We start from the raw sequence: 8,548 nt of genomic DNA on the forward strand, positions 1-8,548 counted from the left end.
CTCCCAGGGACCTTCTGACACGAGTGCAGACCTCGGAACAAAGAGCTCGTTCCAGAAGGCCCTGGAGCACACACTCTCAAGGGATTCCTGGGCCCTGGCAGGAGGCCAGGCAGGCTCCTGCTCCAGGCTCCAGAAATGGATCTGACCCCTTGAAAGAACACATTCTCTTATTGATCAGGAATCTTGAATGAAGTTCAAGAGGTGCAGGTGTTCGGCAACTCTGGAGATGAAATTCAAACCGCAGAGCCCCTGCCTTCCCCTCCGCTGCCCAGGGATGTGGGCTGGTGGGGGCCCCGTCCCGTACGCAGGTCACCTACAGCCCTGTCTTTGTGCCCAAGGTTCTCCCATTCTTTTTCTCTCTTTGATTTCTAGATGAAAAGAAAAACAAACATCCACTGAAAGTAGGGGAAAGGAGAAAACTATTATGCATTTACTGCTTGATTTTCCTGATAATAATGGATTTGCAAAGTGGATTGGAAAAAAAAAAACCATGATTCGATCATTTCTCAAATTCATGTATTTTTCTTGAGAAATGGGTGCACTGAGCAAACAGGCCTGGCGGTCAGGGCTGGGGCTCTTCTGGATGCTTTCAAGGCCAAGCTAAATGCAGAGCAAGGCAGCGGCAGGAAGCTGGCCTCACAGCACGCTCTGCTGGCCTTTTTGGTGCGTGAGAGGGCATCTACCTGCCAGGTCCGGAGCCTGTGGGTGATGACTGCCCTCCGGGGGTGGTGCCACGGCACCATGTGGAGTTGCACCCCCCCCCATCATCCATGTTATAGTTAGGTTAACGTGTGTGCATTATCTGAGCACACCTGGAATTGCCCCACCAGTCACAGCGCTCAGGGGCCAAGTCACAGTAACCTCGGGACCTGGGTCCCTTGCTGGCTGGACCAGGGAGCACAGGTGTCCCAAAGCAGCCTGCTTCCCAGCGGCCGGTCTGATGGTGAGGTGGACCTCACGATGTGGACTTTGGATATTCTCTCCCGGGTGTGAGGACCAGGAGCTGCTCAAAGAATAGTGGCTCGCAGTGGGGCCTGGCCGACAGAATGACGTCAGGAGGACCAGCATGGCCCGATGGGTCCTGTGCCTGCCGGAATTGTGAAGGGACAGAAAGCGGTGTCGCAGGCTGGCCAGTCCCAAGGCAGAGCAAAGCCTCCGTGGCACAGGCTCTGGGCCTGCCTGAATCCAGAATGATCTCAGCCCCATGTTTTTGGCTTTTCCTGTATCCTTGTGTGGGTGTTTCCTTGCAACGAACCAATTTTCTTGAGAAATTTCAGTGAGTCTGTGTTCTTTACAGCCCCAAATCCCAAGTAATCCAGTGTTCTCCTAGTATTTTTTCTCTACCCAGATGTACCTGTGTACTTTTTCTTACAAAACCGGATCAGTGAAATGCTGTCTCTTTAAACTTGACAATATATTGTGAGAATTCTCATAAATATCACTAAAACTTTGTAGAATTTCCTTGCCAGGTACCCAAACTTCTGAACAGCTGTCGTCACACAGCGAAGTCCGGTCTGCTGCCCTCCTACTGGAAAGCGTCTGCCACAGAAACCCAGCGCCCAATTGGGTGAAGTTGTCCCCCCAGAGCCCATCCAGCCCCAGTCCTGGCCACGCCTTGCCCGCCTTCCCCTGGCCCCCGAGACTTCTAGCAACAGTTCTCACTGTCTCGGGCCAAAACCAATTTTTCAAGAGCAGAAACATATTGGAACTGTCAAAAGAACATGAAATGAGCCACAGAAAAGCATGGAGCATAACTTAAACAGTTCTACTTGTTCTGTGACATTTTAAAAAGAGCAAATCTGTCATCAAGGTAAAATACTGAAACGGAAACCGAGCACTTTGGTATCAAGTGCTTCACGTGGTGAAGATGGCCCTAAAGCCAAACCATCTCAGTGGGCTGTCAAGTGACATGGGTCTTTCAAACAACAGCTGGTCACCCTCTGCCCATGCCTCTCCTGCTCCAGGGCCTTTGGACATCTGTTTCTGTAGCACCTTCGGTGGCAGCCGCACCTCCCAGGTGCCTTGGTGTCCCTGAAGCCTGGGCCCAAGGACCCTAATGCAGGACGCCCCAGGGCCCCCTCAGACTCCGCGTGGCGGCCCTGTCTGTCCCTCGAGCCCTCGGCACAAACTGTGTGGTGGCCTCTCCCCCGGCCACCATTGACCTGGGCGGAGCTCCGTCCTGATCCCTGCACTTGTGGGACGCGGCCAGCATCGCTAAATGCCAAGATGCTGTCACCACCGGCACACTAAATGCCAAGGTAAGGTCACCACCGGCACGGGTGCTCATCCGTGTTTGTTCCTGCCCCTTGTCCCTCTGGGATCTCTCTAGGGTCATCCAGAAGATTGGAGAAAACAAAGAAACCTCAAGGCCGTCGTGCTGGCTTTGTCCACGGCTGCGTGTCTTAGGGACATGGCAGGAGAAAAAGAAAGAAAAGTTGCTCACTCCCCACGGTGTCTGCATCTGCACACCATCCTGGTGCTCACACGGGTCACACAACTGTCAAAACTCATCCCGCTGAACACTGAACGCCTGTGCGTTTGGCTGTGTGTTCATTATATCTTAAATTTTTCAATAAAAAAGTGAAACCAGAGAGTAGCGCCACATAATATCCTGCCTAATAATATTAGGAGAGGATGCAAATAAAGCAGCTTTTCCCCTGGGCTCCCTGAGTTGGCCGTCGGGCCCTGTGTCCCGCCCCGCCTCTCCCGGCTCTCACTTGGCTTATGTGCAGCCCGCCGGCTGCCCCTTCTGCCTCTGCGCCTCACACCTCACATCCTCCTCCTGGCGCACCCCAGGACCTTTGTAAAATGGAAATATTTCCAAACTTCTCCTGGCTTAAAATCCGCAGTCACTTCTCATCTGCTCCCTAGAGGATAACATCCAAGCTCCTAACGGTGCACGACCCACCTGTGTGAGTGGCCCTTGCCCACCTTGCTAGCCTCTGCTCTCACCCCTGCCTGGCTCCCATTTTGTGCTCCAGAAACTAAACTGCTTCCAATTCCCCACATGCCCTGCTTGCCTCCTGCCGGAAATGCCCTTTCCAAAACCACCAAATTAGAATTGGTGCCAGGAGAAACACACACTGTGCTTATGGGCTTCCAAAACAGGGGTCAGGTTTTATACTTTCACCTTAAATCAGGACAGGTACCCAGTTTCACCTGTGAGCCAGATGGGATGTGAAGATGGTGCCCCAGGCGGGGGCCTCAGGCCGTCGTTTAAGCCCCAGCTTTGCCCTTGACCGACTGCACGTCCTTCGCGGGTCACTGAGCAAGTCTGAATCTCATTTCCTTTTATGTAAAACCAGGGTTACAAGCACCCGCTGTAAAGGAGGAGGAACCCATGAACTGTTGGATGCAGCGAACTCTATAAACTTTTCAGAGACGCACAAATGTCAGCTTAAGGCGAGCTGCCTGCTGTGAGCACAGAGGCAGGAGCAGAGCCCACGTGGGGCCTTGGTGACGTTTTGTCAGATGGATTCTGTTCGAGAATCCTGGGAAGAATTGTCTATGGCTGGCTCTGGCACGTGGAACACACTATTGGCTGCTCCATCAAACGCCATAAGGATTCCTTCTCCAAGGGCATATTTCAGAACCTAGCATCTGCCCCCAATTATGGGTCATGGTAATGCCCATCACGCAGACACAGTGTGCTCCAGCATAGACAGGCTGTGGGAAAAATTTAAGACACACGGTGGACAGAGCGCTGGACTCAAGAGAACCAGATTCTGAGCCCTCCTCTGTCACCAGCTCGACCTCCTGGTCTCAATTCCCTCACCTCCCAGGGCTCCATGAAACTAGTGCTAAGGGCCTTTCTAGTTCTTACATTCTGTGTGTGGCCGAGGTAGAGGTGCAAAATGGGTGCTTTAAAACTGAGTTTTGATTAACATCTGTCTTTAGGTGACTCCAGGATCAATCGAGCCACAAATATTAACTGATCTACAATTATAGTCCAATCTGGCCATTCTCACCATCAATGAAATATACTGAGCTCAGTCTACCAATTCGTATGCTGATTTCTTAGGTGAAATCTCCTTTTCGTAGGACTAAGAGGTCCTCCGTTTAAAAGAATTAGTTAGAAACGAGTTACAGTCATTGCCTCTGGGGAATGGGGCTTGACTGGAGGGGGACAGGGAAGCATCATGTCAGATCATCCGGACTTTGCTTTCTATCTTCTGAATTTTGTGCTTTCTGTTTATACCAGCAGTTCTTTAAAATAGTCACATAAGTAGTTACTGATGAAGTGACACTGTATCCGGGACTTGCAGGGTGGGGGGATGAAATTATACCGGCCATATATGGAGGACTATTGGTTGGGTGATGGCTACTCGGGGAGTTCCTTATACTGTTCGCTCTACTTTTGGATATGTTTGAAATGTCCCGTAATGAAAATTTTAAATAATAAACATTTCAATTTGTTGAAAAGCACACTAATGTCATAAACTGCAAAATTTTGCATTATTTCACCTTTTCCTTGAAAATTTTGTTACTGTAATAAAAACACAAAGAAAATTCCTTGTACTGAATCAGTTAAATTAGTCTATGAGGAATTAGAGTGAGAAACCAGGGATGAGACTGGAGTCAGAGGCCAGCCCCCACTGTAGATGAAATTTTGCATCCCCCCAAATGTATATGTTGAAATCCTAACCCCCGACATGATGGTGTTGGAGGGGGGGCTTTGGGAGGTGATTAGCTCATGAGGGTGGGGCCCTCATGAATGGGGTTAGTGCCCTTGTAAAAGAGGCCCCAGAGAGCTCCCCCACCTTGACCACCACGTGGGGGACACAGCGAGAAGACAGCCATCTGTGAACCAGGAGGCACCAAATCTGCAGTCACCTGGATCTTGGACTTCCAGCCTCCAGAACCATGAGAAATGCACATCTATCATTTATGGCCGCCTGCTCCGTGTACTTTGTTGCAGCAGCCCCTAATCCCTGCTGAGTGGCAGAGCAGGTTAGACGATCACTTTGGGACATGAGCTACCCTCCTGTGACCTGGTCTGTGCCAAGGTAGACACTGTGTCAGTCTGAGCACGTCCTCAGACACCAGGACCCCTGTGTTACTGACTGAGCAAAGCACCTTCACTTGGGGGCACTTTTCCTGTCTCACTGACTCTTCCTTTAGGGAAACGTGGAAGAGGTCGGGCCACTGACCACACAAGGACAGTAAAGAGGGGTCAGACAAGCACCATGAAGGGCGTTCTCCTCTCTGATTTGAGAAAATAGCTTTTATAACCACACACCTGAGGAGGAAAAGCTTCTGTTTTCTGATTATCTGACAGTGAGTGAAGGAGTGAACATATAAACAAGGGTTTCTGGCATTGGGGGAACCACTGGAAAACCTGGGCTTCGATACCACTTGGAGCAGTTTCCCACTGCTGTTGTTAAAAATTACACCACAAACTCAGGGCTTAAAACAGCATAAATTTGTTCTTTTCCAGTTCTGAAGGTCAGAAGTTCAAAATCCATGTCAACGGGCCAAGGTCAAAGTACCAGCAGGGGAGGTTCCTTCTGGAGGCTGAGAATCCCTTTTCTCGCCCTTTTCAGCTTCCAGGGGCCGCCTGTGTTCTGGGGGCTCACAGCCCCTTCCTCACCTTCAACGTGCCTCACTCCAGCCTCACAAGCTCAGATGACTTATTTGAAAACAGTGGGTTTGACTCTAATATTGTTTTTCCTTTGGAAGACCATGTCCTTCAGGATTTGACACGTTTGAGAAAGGAAGTCCACATCCTGGGACTCCTCGTCCTTCTCTTTTCCCTCTCCTCTCCAGAAGCTTCTGCATCCCTTTGCTTCTCCCTGAAGCAGTGATCCTCAACCAGGGGAGCGAGAGTTTCTTTCTGGAATGAGATCTGTCAGATTTATTTAGGAGAGAAATATGTAAAAATCAGATCAGGCTGTGACAGTATAAATCACAAATGGACACAAACCTAGGCCAGTGGGGGCCACTCCCCACGGTGCACGATCGCCTGGGTGCATTTATTGTTTGCTGGTTATTTTTAGTGTAACATGACTGATACCAATGTGTTGTGGATGACAGAGAATTGAGCAGGGATGAGCTGCTTCCGTCCAGGTGGGTGGTCAAGGCTGAGTTTGCCTCTCCACACTCAGGTGTTTTTGTGGCCCACACACAGTTGCGTGGTTTGGAATGCCAAGGCTTCCTTTGAATTCAGTGAGTCTGAATTCAGTGCTTTGGGAAAATTTTACTCCCTCAAAAGGATTCCACATGTCTCCAGGCAGGACCTGTACTTTTTGTGTGTCAGATAAAAGACACACACAGAACAGTGACTCTGGTTATCATGGTACCAAAATATGGGAGGGTGGGGGTCAAATTGTTATGATCCAACACCACTCTCCAACCATGGCAATGCTCTTGGGTCAAGCATCCTTTCAAATTGTGTGTTTGTGGGGCAAAAAAAAGAAGCTCCATTCAACAGCTGGAAAATTACTGAAAACTTGGACATTGGCACATGGCAAACAAAAAAAAAGAGAGAGAAAGAAAAACTGTTTAAGTAAGAGGACAAAACAAATTTTGACCAGCTCCCTTGTTTAACAGCATGAGCCACCTCAGAATTCATGAGGTCCCCAAAACTAGGTTTGCATAATGAACAATCAGAGCATCTGTAAAACAGCAAACACATGGAAATCATGTTCAGAGCAAAACCACATCTGCATAACAAATGCTGGAATATTGCTCTAAACAAAGGCTGGTCCCTGGCACTTGATGAAAACCCAAGAATGCAGAACAGTGTGGGTGCTTAAAGCAAATGGGGTCAATGGCAAGATGGTGAACAACCCCAAGTAAGCAAGTCTTCCTTTTTAGTTGCTTCTACCCCTAAATATGTTGTGCACGTGTTGCATTCTTAGCCCAGGGAACTTGGCCGTCCCTATGACAACCCCATGGACCACTGTGAGAAGCGTGAAGCCAGGGCTGTACGGTTGGTACATCTTTAAAATGGCACATCGTGTCAGGTCTCTTTACTCTTAAATCTCTCCATGTAAGTGGCATATAATCAGACAGTCTTTTTTTTTTTTTTTTTTTTTGCAACATCTGATACAATTCATGACAATATTAAACTGGTTACAAAATCACTGATTCAGGCTCTTTTTTTTTTTCTTTTACTAAATTTACTTTATTCACCGGGTGGGTTGTGGGCCCTCGCCACTGACCCTGAGTGGCCACCTAGACCGAATTTGCCTAGAGGGTGGGCTGTCGGGTTCCTGCTTCCCCACCACGGTGCTCCAGTCTCCTCAGAGCTTCTTTCACTTTTGAGAAGAAACAGCTCCTGGATCAGATGTCTTCAGGGTGAGTAACCTCGTGAAAATGCACCTGTGCCTAAATTGTCTAATAACCTTGTCAGGCTTGTGGTTAGAGCCCCACCCTGGAGAGAGAATATAATAGGTCACAGCCGCTGAGGTACTCAGAGGATCTGGTTCGAGTCCCGAATCCTGGGTCGGAGTCCCGGGGTTTTGGGTTTCTGCGTTTGTCTACGTTTGCCTATGTCTGACTGTTTTATTGCTAGGATTGGCCAATAGGGGTTGGCTCTTGGATGACTTTAGCAAAACTTTATTAAACCTGATATTAATGAGTCCCCTGACTCAGGAGATAAAAGACATTGCTCCTGTCTAGAAACCTTGCCTTATGGAGGGGTCGGGTTTTCACCTGTGCCTAATATGATTGCCTGGTGGTATTGATACAGGTGTGTATTATTAATGGAACCAGACCTGATTACCTTGTTGGGGTGAGAAGGTAAAGGAGAAATGGGAGCTAGGAGAAATCATCTATTTCTGAATGGGCTGTCAGCATGGATTAAAAAGCACAGCTGTGTGTCTTTAGTGACTTAATGAAAGGCAGAGATGAAAGAGAAACAAAACAGGTGGGGCAATGTTATTAGATAGATATTTAAGGAAGGTTGAGATTGTTAAGGCAGTAACAGGACAAACAAGGATTTTATATAATTACTTTCAGTTTAAATAAAAAATACAGTAGTCAAACTTGGCCTACATTTAGCCAAGTGTAAAACAAACAAACAAACAAATCTTCCAAACACAAACAAAACTTGTTAAGAAAAATTTTAGAGGGGTTGTTGAAAATAGCTTCTAAATGGTAAAGACATCTAGAGGGTGGCCTGAGAAGGCTGAAGTATTTTGAAGTTGGAGACAATGTTTCTAATGCAGGTAATGTCTAAGAATCATGTGTGTATGGAACTCTATCAGCAAGTTCTGTGCTTTGCTCTGTTTGTACCTGTCCTTTCTGGTAACAGTACGGTTCTTTTTGCTATGTGCTTTTATTCTATAAATTTTAACATACTATGTTCTTGTTCTGCATGACTTCTTACTGTAGATGGTATACTGGAGTTATGAAAAAGAAAATTATTTTCTTTTGTAATATTGCCTGGCCCCAATATCAGCTGGAGTTGGGGGAAAAAATGGCCCAAGAATGTGTCTTTGAATTATAATACTATTTTACAATTACACTTGTTTTGCAAAAGAGAGGAGAAATCAGGTGAAATCAGCTTTATCCCCATTTCTTGCAAGGGAAGAGCCTTTATACA

The sequence above is a fragment of the Eubalaena glacialis genome, chromosome 15 (genome assembly GCF_028564815.1).
Source record: "Eubalaena glacialis isolate mEubGla1 chromosome 15, mEubGla1.1.hap2.+ XY, whole genome shotgun sequence".
Taxonomy (NCBI): domain Eukaryota; kingdom Metazoa; phylum Chordata; class Mammalia; order Artiodactyla; family Balaenidae; genus Eubalaena; species Eubalaena glacialis.